Genomic DNA, 12,500 nt, shown 5'->3' with positions numbered 1-12,500 from the left:
AAATAGGGACCATCTTATTCAGTGATGGAGCTTCTATGCAGCCAACAGTCAAATCCCCAACTCATTAAATTCCTTACTGTCTTTAAGTCTTGATACCAACCCATTTCAGACGGCCCCAAGTTCTATGATGGAAACTTGCTCTTTTAAAGAGATGTGGATGAAGCGCCTCACTGAGATGACAAGGGACTGGCACTGGAGGCCATTTACTGTAATTAAGGTAGGGAGTTCACAGAGGGAATGCCTTTGGTTAGGTGTCTGCCTGATGAAAGTATATCTGGGTGTGGGTGGTGGATAAAGAGAAGGAGTGTGTGTGTGAGAGAGAGAGAGAGAGAGGGGGGGACTAACCGACAATTACAATAACAGTCTAGTATTTTTATAATGACAACAACCAACAACTGGCCAAATGATTCTAGGTTCAATTCCACACCACAGCACCTTGGCCAAGTGTCTTCTACTATCGCCCTGGGTCGGCCAAACCTATGTAAGTAGACAGTGTGAGGATGAGGTGAAATGGAAGGAAAGGGTCAGTGGCGTCAATGGCTGAAGGGCCCTACTGGAAGAGGAAGAGTGAGTGAGGTCAAGTGGGTGGAAGTAGGACCAGCATGGGCCTCTTTAGCCCCAGGCAGCGGCCATGGATGGACGCATGTAGATGTGTGAGCTAGAAAGGGAATTAGCCATAGGTTCCAGTGATAGGTCAGACGGGTTTGGGCACATATCGGATTTAACCCAGTTGGACAGTCAACACTGAGAGGTAGGTGAATTGTACTTTGTTCCTCATATTACAGACAGGAACTGAAAGAAACCGGTCATATATACATATATATTATATATATATATATATATATATATATATATATATATATACTTATACAGATATAGGGTAAAAATTACTAATTAATTGATAATTAGTAATTTTAGCATGTAGTTCGGTGTTTTAAAAGCCATTATCGGAAAATGTATAAACACAATTTAAAATTTAGGCTTCAGCAAGCATTGCTTCACTACACACCGAAAACTAGAAACAGCAGCCAAAAACTACTACTATTCCTCCACTAAAATACAACCCCCCCCACCCAAAAAAACAAAACAATAATACTTGCAAACTACAAAAGTAAAAAAGGAAAAAATAACGAATCCACCTGACCTTGATTAATTGTGGACGCGCGTTTATATATATATATATATATATATATATATATATGGCACATAAAATACACCACTTCGAGCGTGGTCGTTGCCAGTACTGCCTGATTGGCCTTTGTGCGGGTGACATGTAAAAGCACCCACTACACTCTCTGAGTGGTTGGCGTTAGGAAAGGCATCCAGCTGTAGAAACTCTGCCAAATCAGATTGGAGCCTGGTGTAGCCAAATCGTCCAACCCATGCTAACATGGAAAGCGGACGTTAAACGATGATGATGATGATGATATATATATATATATGTGTGTGTGTGTCCCCTCCGCTTAACATCAGGCAATGGCTGTAAATGAGTATTACTGTCATACAAATGTATTTTCACTGAAGATTGGAAACAAGTAACATGCCTGGGCCATGAACAAATGGAAACAGGTGAGGGTTGGTGAGAGGGAGAGCATCCAGCTCTGGCCGTAGCAAAACCTGCCTCAACGAATTCTATCTAATTCATGCAAGCATGGAAAAAGGGGACATTAAAAACGCTGGTGCTTTTACATTTTACTTGTTTCTACCACTCATCTGTGGCCAAATAGAGCCTCGTACTTAGTTTCGTTTTAAGCCTGGTACTAATTTGTTTGGTCTCTTTGACCAAGCTGTTAACTTACTGGATGTAAATAAACCAACACCTGTTGTCACACAGTGGTGGGGGAACAAGACAAACACCAAGATACACACACAGCTATATACATATATGATGGGCTCCTTTTAGTTTCCATTGACCAGATCCACTCACAATGCTTTGGTCAGGCTAGGGTCTCTCACCAAAGGTGCTACCATGGAGCTGAACCCCAAACCATGAGGTTGGGAAACAAGCATCTTACCACACAACCACACCTATATGGCAAGAGTGTTCCAAATATATTTATTTGTTTCAGTCATTTGACTGTGGCCATGCTGGGGCACCACCTTCAATTTTTAATCAAATGGATCAACCCTAGTACTTATTTTTAAAGCCCAGCACTTATTCAATCAGTCTCTTATGTCTAACCGCTAAGTTAGAAGAACATAAACACACCAAAAACTGGTTGTTGAGCAGTGGTGGTGGGGACAAAGACACACAAATACAAATATATATTTGACAGGCTTCTTTCAGTTTCTGTCTACCAAATCTTCTCATAAGGCTGGTTTAGATACTAAAGAGTTAAAGCTTTAAAGAGTAAAGACCCCCTACAGTCATGAATGACCATGGAGTTGTAACTAGAAAGTTCCCCTCCAAGGCACAAGTCTGGGCAAGATTGCTTGTGGAAAAACCAACAGTTTCCCCTCACCGGTCCATTACTGTTATCCAAGGGAAAGGCAAAGGCCGTGTACTGGAGCAACGTGAAATAAAGTGTCTTGCTCAAGAACACAACACACTGCCTGGTCCAGGAATCAAACTTACAACCTCATAATTGTAAGCCCAGTGCTGTAACCACTAAGCATGCACCCTCACACATATATGACCATGGGATTGTACCTAGAAAGTTCCCCTCCCAGGCACAAGTCCAGGTAAGGTTGTTTATGGAAAACCAGCAAGTGTCCATGCATACCAGCCTTCCCTCTCCATGCTAATGGTGTTATCCAAGGGAAAGGCCAAAGTTGATACAGCTTGGCACCAGGGACGTCACAACTCATTCCTACAGCTGAGTGAACTGGAGCAACATGAAATAAAGAGTCTTGCTCAAGAACACAACACACAGCCTGGCCCGGCAATTGAACTCACAATTTGATGATTGTGAGCCCAACGCTCTAACCGCTGAGCCATGCACGTTCACGAATTACCACAATGCATTCAAAGTACTGTACAGCAGGACCAAAAAATTCATAGCTGCGAGTTGAACTTAATGCATTCATACACACACACACACACACACACATGCATGCACATTACATATGCACACAATTATATATATGTGTGTATATACCTACTCACATACCTATACATGCATACACACATATGGTGTGCATCATTATCAAATATCTGTTTTCCAGGCTGGCACACACACACACACACACACACACACACACACACAAATATATAACATGCATAAGATTTCAACAGTTATTTTTTTGACAAGAGTCAAACAAGATGGCTACCGCGATATAAATAGTAAATGGGACACTACAAAACACAGCAGAAAAATGGTGCATAACAGTTAAGCTCTACTTCTTCCAAAACTTAGCAGGACCCTTGTCAAATACTTTTATTAACAAGCCTCAACAGGAGCACACACACACTCTTTCACACCCATCCACATATCTTTTATCTTTTACTTGTTTCTGTTATTAGACTGCAGCCATGCTGGAGCGCTGTGCTGAAGAATTAAGCAACGCTACTACTTACTTTTTGCTAAGCCTGGTACTTTTTCTATTGGTCTCTTTTGCTGAACCACTAAGTTACTAGGATATAAACACAACACCAGTGGTGGCGGGGGACAATCAGACAGAAAGACACACACTATATTTATTCTTTTATTTGTTTTAGTCATTTGACTGTGGCCATGCTGAAGCACTGCCTTTAATCGAACAAATCAACCCCAGGACTTATTCTATCGTTCTCTTTTGCTGAACTGGTAAGTTACGGGGGACACAAACACACCAGCATTGATTGTCAAGCGCTGCTGGGGGGACAAACACAGACATACACACATTATATATATAAATATATATATATATATATATATATATATATATATATATACACACGCAACGGGCTTCTTTGAGCTTTTGCCTACTAAATCCACTCACAAGGTCAGCCTGAGTCTATAGTAGAAAATACTTGCTCAAGATGCCACGCAGTGGGACTGAACCTGGAACCATGTGGCTGGTAAGCAAGCTACTTACCGCACAGCCACTCCTGCGCCTACATACACACAATGTGCTTCTTTCAGTTTCCGTCTACCAAATCGACTATGAAGTCTTTGGACAGATACTTGCCCAAGGTGCTACGCAGTGGGACTGAACTAGGAACCATCTAAATCTTTGGTCAGATACTTGCCCAAGGTGCTACGCAGTGGGACTGAACCAGGAACCATCCGGTTGGGAAGCAAGTTTTTTACCACACAGCCACGCCTGCGCCTATATATTACATATGACACATGTGTGTCAGCACATACAAACGCGCGCGCATGCAGAAACAGAAAGTAGCCACATGATGCACTATAGTAGAGTTGTATGTAAGGAAGAAACTAATGTACACGCCAACACACAGTTGTTTAGGGTAGTGTTTAGGGTATGATGGCCTCCACCTGATGTACACAGGATTGAAGGAAGAGGGGGTGAGTATATAAAGCAGTGAGGTGGAGTTGAGAGTAGTGGAGAGGTAGAGAAAGAAAGAGAAGAGGAGTGATGGAAGGGGGAGAAAAGACAGAGAGGGAGAGAGAGCGAGAGGGGGAGGCAGATATATAGAAAGTAGAGTGGGAGGTAGATGGAAGGCTGTGGGAAGAGAGAGAGTTAGAAGGAAGGGGTGAGTGTTTGGAAAGAGGTGAGGGAGGAGATGACGAGAGAGAGAGAGAGAGAGAGAGAGATTACTGAGGGTCCGTGTGGACACGGCAGGGAGCGGTGACGTGAGGGAGGGGCAGGATATGCATTATAAGAAAGTGTGGGCGACAGCGGAGGTCAGGGGGGCCAGGGGATAAAGCTGTTTGTCAGAGACAGACTAAGTAGGTCATCCGTAGATGGGGAAGTGTGTTTAAGAAGGGAGGGGGATTGTACTTTTAGAGAAGATAGAAAGAGAGAGCGAGAAGGAAAGAGAGTGCGGGAGAAAAGGGTCGGACAGCGTGAAGGAATAAGTGATGGTAGTAGTAGTAACAGTCGTTATCTGTAGAAGTAGTAGCAAAAAAAATAAAATAAGAGAATTCTACAGCAAAAGTCCGACAGACGACACGGAAAGAGAGGGTAAGAGAGAGAGAGAGAGAGAGAGGGTGAAAGGAAAAGAGATGGAGAGGGGGAAAAGTGAGAGGAGAGCGGAAAGAGAGAGGTGCAAGAGTCATCGCGCGCGTGTGTGAATGTGAGTGCGTGCGCGCGCATAACATGCTTGAGTGTGCGTCCTTGTGTGTATGTATGAGTGCGCGCGCGCCTGTGTGTGAGAGAGAGAGAGAGGGAGAGAGAGAGAGAAAGAGAGAGAGAGAGAGAGAGAGAGAGAGAGAGAGAGGCAGGTAGCGAACAGAACTGTTGCTGAAGTGTGCAGCAGGTCGAGAACGGATGAGTAAACAACTGGAGTGGAGTGGTGTTGACAATGGAAGGTGGAGTGAAGTAAAGTTGATTACAGCATCAACCTTCATCGACTCAAACAAGCGAGCCTTCTCTATGAGAGGCGCACCAAATGTTAGAAATAGCAGCTAAAAATCATTCTCAAACCACATCTACTGTTTCGGAAGTGGATCAGCGCGTATATATATATCTATGCGCGTGTCTATGTGTTTGGCTTGACAACCGGTGCTGGTTTGTTTACGTCTCCGTAAGTTAGCGGTTCGGCAAAAGTGAGCGATAGAATAAGTTCCAGGCTTAAAAAGAAAAAGCAAATAAACCGAAAAAACAAACAAACAAAAACAAAGCAAAAAAGTACTAGGGTCCATTCATTCGTCTAAAAGCCCTTCAAGGCGATGACCGCAGTCAATGACAGAGAAACAAAAAAAAAAAAGATACACGATGGGCTTCTTTCTATTTACGTCCACCAAATTCCATTTACAAAGATTTGGTCAGCTCAGGCCTATAGCAAAAGACATTCGCCCAATGTCCCACCACCACACAGTGGGACTGAACAAGGAACTATGAGGTTGGAAAAGTAAACTCATCCCACACTCACACCTGCACAGGTGTTGTAATTTTATAATATTTTTTTAAAAAATCAACTGCGAAGTTGTTCGGAAGGATATCCGTTAATAGGCTACGAAAACAAAGATTTCGATCAGAACTTCTGGCCACGAAATTTTCAGTTGCTATGATGGCTCTATTGAGTTACCAAGTTTATCGGCTTTGTATGTATGTGAGTGACTTAGCAGTTCTACACACTCGCGTACTAAAAACCCTTTAGCATTTAAACGGCCCAAATATTCTACCAGTTTTAAGCACAAAACCAATCAGACCCTGCCCATCACACCGATCCTACCACGTAATTCTACAAAATAAACAACTATATTCATCAAAATATTGGAGCTATGAAATAATGTATGGTTACTTCAAAACAATGTGAATAAATAAATAGGCATTATTTTTGATAGAGTCATCTGAATGCTAAAGAGTTAAAGGAATTTTCGGGTGGTGAAAGTAGGTGTGAGTGTGACAAAGTTGGACCTTTGAATCGCAGGTAAAATATATCCGATAGACTTCCTTCCACTCAATTTTCGCATACCCAACTTCACCTCTCAAAGACATGGACTACAGTATAAGTAGACAAAATAAAAAAAAAAAAAAATTAAAATAAAAAAATAAAAGCCACGCAGAGAGACTTTTAGGATCGAACACTGGATTTCGTGATTGAGAAGCGAACGTCTTAACCGAATCGGCCATACAGCGTCTTTGGAAAGTAACCGGTATAAATAGCAGCCAAACCTAGAACCAACTTCATACCGAACTCTGTCTGATACGCAACGAGACCACTACATGGAATCGATGACTGGTAGAAATAGCAGCCAAATCTTCCTCAAATTTACTCTATTGTCCTAAAAATAGAGAGAAAAAGAAAAAGACAAAGCGAATGCAGAAGCAGAGGATGGTCATAGCTGGAACGCCGTTGTTTGCCAAAGAACTTGAAAGAGTTTTATCTGAAGTTAAAACAGCAGTAAAACAAAAATGACGGAGCGTCTATGTGGCCGGTCAGTCTGTTAAAAATAGCAGCCAAATTTCCTTCAAACCATACACTTACCGTTTTATACATGAATTAATACGTATGAGCCAAGGAAGAAGACCACCTTAAGAATGTTAGAAATAATAGCCAAACCTTCTTCAAATCATACAATTTTTTCTATGTGTGTGTGTGTGTTTGTACACAAAGTCAAACATTAGGACATCAGAATATATATAAAAAGAAAAAACAAAACTGTTGTATTTGCTCCGAGTTTTTTTTATGTTTCAAGTTCAAATCCCGCCGGGGTTAGCTTTGCCTTACATCCTTTCGGGGCCCTCAATATCGTTGGCCTTGTGCCTAAATCAAAAACCATATATACGTGAACCAGATTAAGCAGCTTTTCTGTGGTTTACTCGATCAGTTAGAAAGAGTAGCTAAATCTACCTCAAATCACACCCGACCGGTTTTAAAATGGAAGGTCACATCGTGTAATGTATCCCACGCCTGGAAAAAATTTTAAATTGAAATTTAAAAAAAGTAGGGATGCTCACGGTTGGAACAGCTTTGATCACAGTTGTATCGGGGCTGACCTGGGCTAAACAACAACTCGAGTCGTTATGGTCGTCAATAGCAACGATCATTGCCGTTGCAGTCGTCAATAGCAACGTCATAACTTCAACACGAGCCTACCAGTAAGCGGTCGTCCGGCATGCTCGAAATAACAGCCAAATACATTCAAATTTCGCTGTCATTGTGTTAAAGTAATGCAGGACACAGAATAATACGGCCTAAGATTCACTATGTTTCAGGGGATGGGGTAGTCATGGTCGGACACTGCTGATTGTAGGTCTACTCGACCAGAGCTGTCCCTGGGGTCTAAAGAGCAAAGAGAAAGGAAAGACATATTAAATAATGTAAACGTAGACACATGAAGGCCTAGATACATTGTCTGAATAAAAGATGAGATGGTCACGGCTGGAACATCTTTCACTACATAACTAGTCCAAGACTACAGGACTGTGCTTGGGGTTAAACGAGGAAGGATACATTAGATAATGTAGTTATAGAAAAGCCATACCTGAATATCAAACGGGATGGTCACGGCTGAAGTGCCTTTGATTTGTGTGCTGGGTAATAACTGACTTCGGACAAAACATAAAGGGCACAATTAATAAAATAGTCCTAGATATATTGTCACAGTTTTAAATTTGATCACTGGTTTGTTAGACCTGGACTGACTCGGGGTTAAACAACAACAACAACGAAGGAAAGACACATGAGATAATGTAGTCCCAGATAAATTGTGCCTGAATAAAAGAAAGTTAGAGTTGCCAAACACTTCATCCTCCTAAATCTAGACTAACAAAAAACAACAACAAAAACAGACGCATTAGATAATCTTTTCTATTATAGGCACAACGCCTGAAATTTCTTATTTAAAAAAACAATTTTTTTGGGGGGGGGGGGGGTACTGGTCGATTACATCGACCCTAGTATTTCACTGGTACTTAATTCATCGTCCCCGAAATGATTAAAGGCAAAGTCGACCACGACGGAATTTGAACTCAGAACGGAACAACAGGCGCAACACGGCTAAGCATTTCGCCCGGCGTGCTAACGTTTCTGCCAGCCCGCCGCCTTCAGACGCATTAGATAATCTAACCCTAAATACACTATTTTAAAATAAAAGACGGGATGGTCACAGATGGAACGCCTCTGATTATAGCTCTAGTGGATCAACGCTGATTTGGAGTTAACAAGAAAGGACATTGTATAAAGTAGGAAAGTAGAGCTAGATACACGGTTGCCTGAATAAAAAGCTAAAATGGCCACAGACGATACTGGTCTGACATGACGGGAGGGGTTTAAATAGCATCACCAAGAGGAAAATACACATTAGATGATGTACTCCCAGGTGCATTATGTCAATAACAGAATAACTGTTCTTGGATGGACATTTTTGATCACAAGTCTGTTAAAGCAGGACTGTTTAACACAAGCAGTGGGGTGGGAAACCCATTAGATAATGTAATCCAAGCTACACTATCGTTTAATTTTCAAGTTTCAGACATTGAATTGCTGTCATGCTGGGAAACCGTCTTTCAGGACCGAGTCAAACAGATCAACCCCCACCACTCCACAGAACTTATTCTATAGGGCTCTTCCGCCGGAACGCTACGTTGCGGGGGCGTAAAGTAAATCAACACCGGAGAAAGACATAAAGACGTACATGGCATACACGCATGCATACGCAGGCTTCTTTCAGTTTCCGTTTACCAAATCCACTCACAAGGATTTAGCCGGCGAGGAGCTATAACAGAAGACAAACTGGCCATTGTTGTCACGCAGTGGGACTGAACTCCAAACCATGTGGTTGGGAAGCAAGCTTCGTACCACGGAACTACTACGGCACCTATCTTTACCGTTTCACTTGTTACAGTTATAAGACAGCGGTCATGCTGGGGCACCGCCTTCAAGAGATTTCGGTGGAATGAACAACCCAGTACTTATTTTTGTTCAGCCCGGTACTTATTCTATCGGTTTCGTTTGCCGAACCGCTAACACACCAGCATCGGTTGTCAAGCGGTGGTAGGGGACAATCACACACACGACGGGCTTCTTTCAGTTTCCCTCTACCAGATCCAATTACAAGGTTTTGTCAGCGAAGAGCTTATAGTAGGAGTCACTTGCCCGAGGTGCCATGCAGTGGGCCTGAACCCAGAACCATGTGGTTGGAAAGCGAACTTCTTATCACATAGCTACGCCTATGTAAAAAGAAAAAAATGATTTAGAACCATTTCGTTCATAGACTTGTAGGATGATGATTAACCTTCCATATAATATTAAGGATTTCGAGCAAAAAAGCACAAGAATAAACCAGGTAGGAGGTAAAGGGGGCAAAAATAACCGTTGAAATCATCCTCAGTATATAACTGGTATGCGACTTTATCGCCCCCCCCCTGGTGGAGCAATTCAAGTCAGAACCTTAAAGGGAGGTAACTGAATAACACGAAATTAGCATACCTACAGTGAAGCACACTTATACAAGTGTTTCTCCACTTTGAGAAAAATGGATATTTTCTTTTTTTTAAACGAGATTTTCTAGAAATTACCTTTCAGACGACTGTAGACCAGTGGTTCTAAACCGGGGTCCATATAAGATTTTTAGGAGTCCACACAAATAAAATAGTTCAAGAGCTATATTTTATGGGTTCATGAAAAAAAGCTTTGTTCAAGATATATTTATTACAAGAGACAACTAGTTTTACATAGTTCAGCCGGCATAAGTGAATGTGTGATAAACAAAATAGGAATTATTTAAGGAATTATCTATAAAACTAGTTTTTAAACCTCGAATAGCTATAGGGGTCAACCAGAATAAAACAGTAACCAAGGGGGTACATAAGGGAAAAAATGGTTGAGAATTACTGGTGTACATGGCAATTATATCGGAATTTAAGATATTAAAAAAAACCCAAAAAACAAAGAGGGGCTGGGCGCTCACACATCACAATTTCAAGTTTCATTGTGTGTGTGTGTGTGTGTGTGAATATATATATATAGCCTTTATATATTTAATTCTTTATATTGAACACTCAATATTTCATATATTCAATAAGACATTCAATACTTCATTTCATTGTACCATCCATTTTTATATTATATATCATATATTCCATATTCTATATCCCACATTAATTTTACAAGAGTATAAATAAAACATAAAAAACAGAGTTGGAACTCTTTTAAATAAAATAATATATATATATATATAAATTTAGTGAATGGAGTAAAACGCATATGTTAACTGCATAGTATGCAGTTAACATATGCGTTTTACTCCATTCCTTAAATTTATATATACTCAAATACCCAAAATATCAAGGAGTTTCTACCTCATAAACATGAGTTACACCAGTTATTTTGTGATCTTTGCTACCCTGGTATCTATTAACCAATTTATTTTGTCCGAGTTATTTATTAATAAGGAGAAAATAAATACGTATAATGTATATATATATATATATATATATAATACAAAGAATATATATACATGTATACACACATATATGTACATACTTACATCTACATGTGTATATACATGCATATCAGGGTACAGGACGTTAGAACAATAAACTACAGACAACGGAACGAACACATAGGAAAACGGAAAGCCCCTTGGAATATCCCTTCATCAGCTGTCTCTATTCTATCTAGAAGTTTCGAAGATAGTTAAGTATATGTCCGGTCATAGAGTGACCAAGGGCTTAGCCTCATGGACATATGCTTAACTGCATAGAAATACATTATTGCTCTATGGTTTAGAATGTGCTTCTTTTCCGGATATATGATACACTGACAATATATATACTCTGTTACTTGTTCCAGCCATTTTACTGCGGCCATACTGGAGCACCTGTGTGCGAGCGGAGCAATTTCTTTTGGGAGCATTTGCACATTAAATTAATAGTTTAATAGTAATCTATGCTATCTGAAAGGTATTTATAGGAAATTTCATTACAAAATATCCATTTTTCTGAAAGTTATGAGGAAACAAACTTAGGAGGGATACACTTGTGTAGGGACACCGGATGTTTCTGTTTTCATTTCCTTTTTGTTATTCAGTGTATACAGATCGTGTAACTGGTATTTTTAGTCTATTGGTCCCTTCTCTCTCGTCTCTCAGCGGCCCCTCGGTAGAATGAATGAACGACAAAATTCCGATTTCGTGTGGAATTAGAATGTGAAGGGAGTTAACTGTGTATGTATATATATATATATGTATGGGCGTAAGAGAAAGAGGGGGAGAGAGAAGGCGAAAGTGAGTAGGGGGAAGGGAGAGAGACGAGGGAAAGAGACAGAGTAAGAAGGAGGTGGAACAGGGAAGGAAAGAGAGAGGGAGAGAGAGAGAGAGAAAAAGAGAGTGTTGCAGACTGAAAATCGATGAGTGAAGGCTGATATGGAGTGAGAGTGGAATGGTTGAGAACGGGGTTGAGGCGGGAACAGAGTGGAGCTAAAAGTGGAAGAGAAAGTAGAGTGAGGTGTCGCAGTGTAAAAATAACTACTAGTTTCCCCACTGCATAAATAAACAAACGTTACTCGTTTGATACCATTATCATCATGTACATCAACAGCAGGGAAGTAGACCCTCCCTCTATGTCAGACATGGGCAACCCTTTTCGAGAAGCGGGCCGCACTGCTAAAAAACGAAAATAGTGTCACGGGCCGCAGTTTGCTCTATGTAGTCTCTCACCCATATCAACCACCAGTGTTAGATATCAGAGGTATGTCGAACAGAGACCAAGTCACAACGGACATAATACAATTTTGGTCGCTAGTCCTGTTAGAAATAGCAGCTAGATCGCTCTCAAATCACACCCTACTGTCTGGTGGTGTATGTGAGCGACCTCTTCTACGATAGTCCAGGCTCGACCAAAGCTTTGTGAGAGTATTCGGTAGACGAAAACTGAAAGGAATCCCGTGGTGTACACACACACATGGAGTATGTGTGTGTGTTTGTTTACCTTCCTATAGTTTA

The 12,500-nt window shown here is 41.0% G+C and overlaps 1 protein-coding gene and 1 long non-coding RNA gene across 4 annotated transcripts in view; one reads left to right on the top strand and one right to left on the bottom strand.

Moving 5' to 3' along the window:
• Positions 1–12,500, bottom strand: part of LOC106875786 (uncharacterized) — a 165,713-nt gene that overhangs the window by 39,860 nt on the left and 113,353 nt on the right. The window contains exon 1 of one of the 3 annotated variants that reach the window (XR_016238717.1): positions 7,513–7,650. The exons of the other annotated variants lie outside the window; for them this stretch is intronic. The gene's annotated coding sequence lies outside the window, so the exon portion shown is untranslated. Of the gene's footprint in view, positions 1–7,512; positions 7,651–12,500 lie in introns of those variants that run through there. 3 annotated transcript variants of the gene reach the window in all.
• LOC149130738 (uncharacterized) overlaps positions 1–12,500 on the top strand; it is a 43,378-nt gene that overhangs the window by 2,504 nt on the left and 28,374 nt on the right. The gene's annotated exons all lie outside the window — the stretch shown is intronic.

Source organism: Octopus bimaculoides, chromosome 28 (assembly GCF_046866305.1).
Source record: "Octopus bimaculoides isolate indiv1 chromosome 28, ASM4686630v1, whole genome shotgun sequence".
In the NCBI taxonomy this organism is placed as follows: Eukaryota; Metazoa; Mollusca; class Cephalopoda; order Octopoda; family Octopodidae; genus Octopus; species Octopus bimaculoides.
This window is presented reverse-complemented; position numbering and strand designations above follow the sequence as displayed.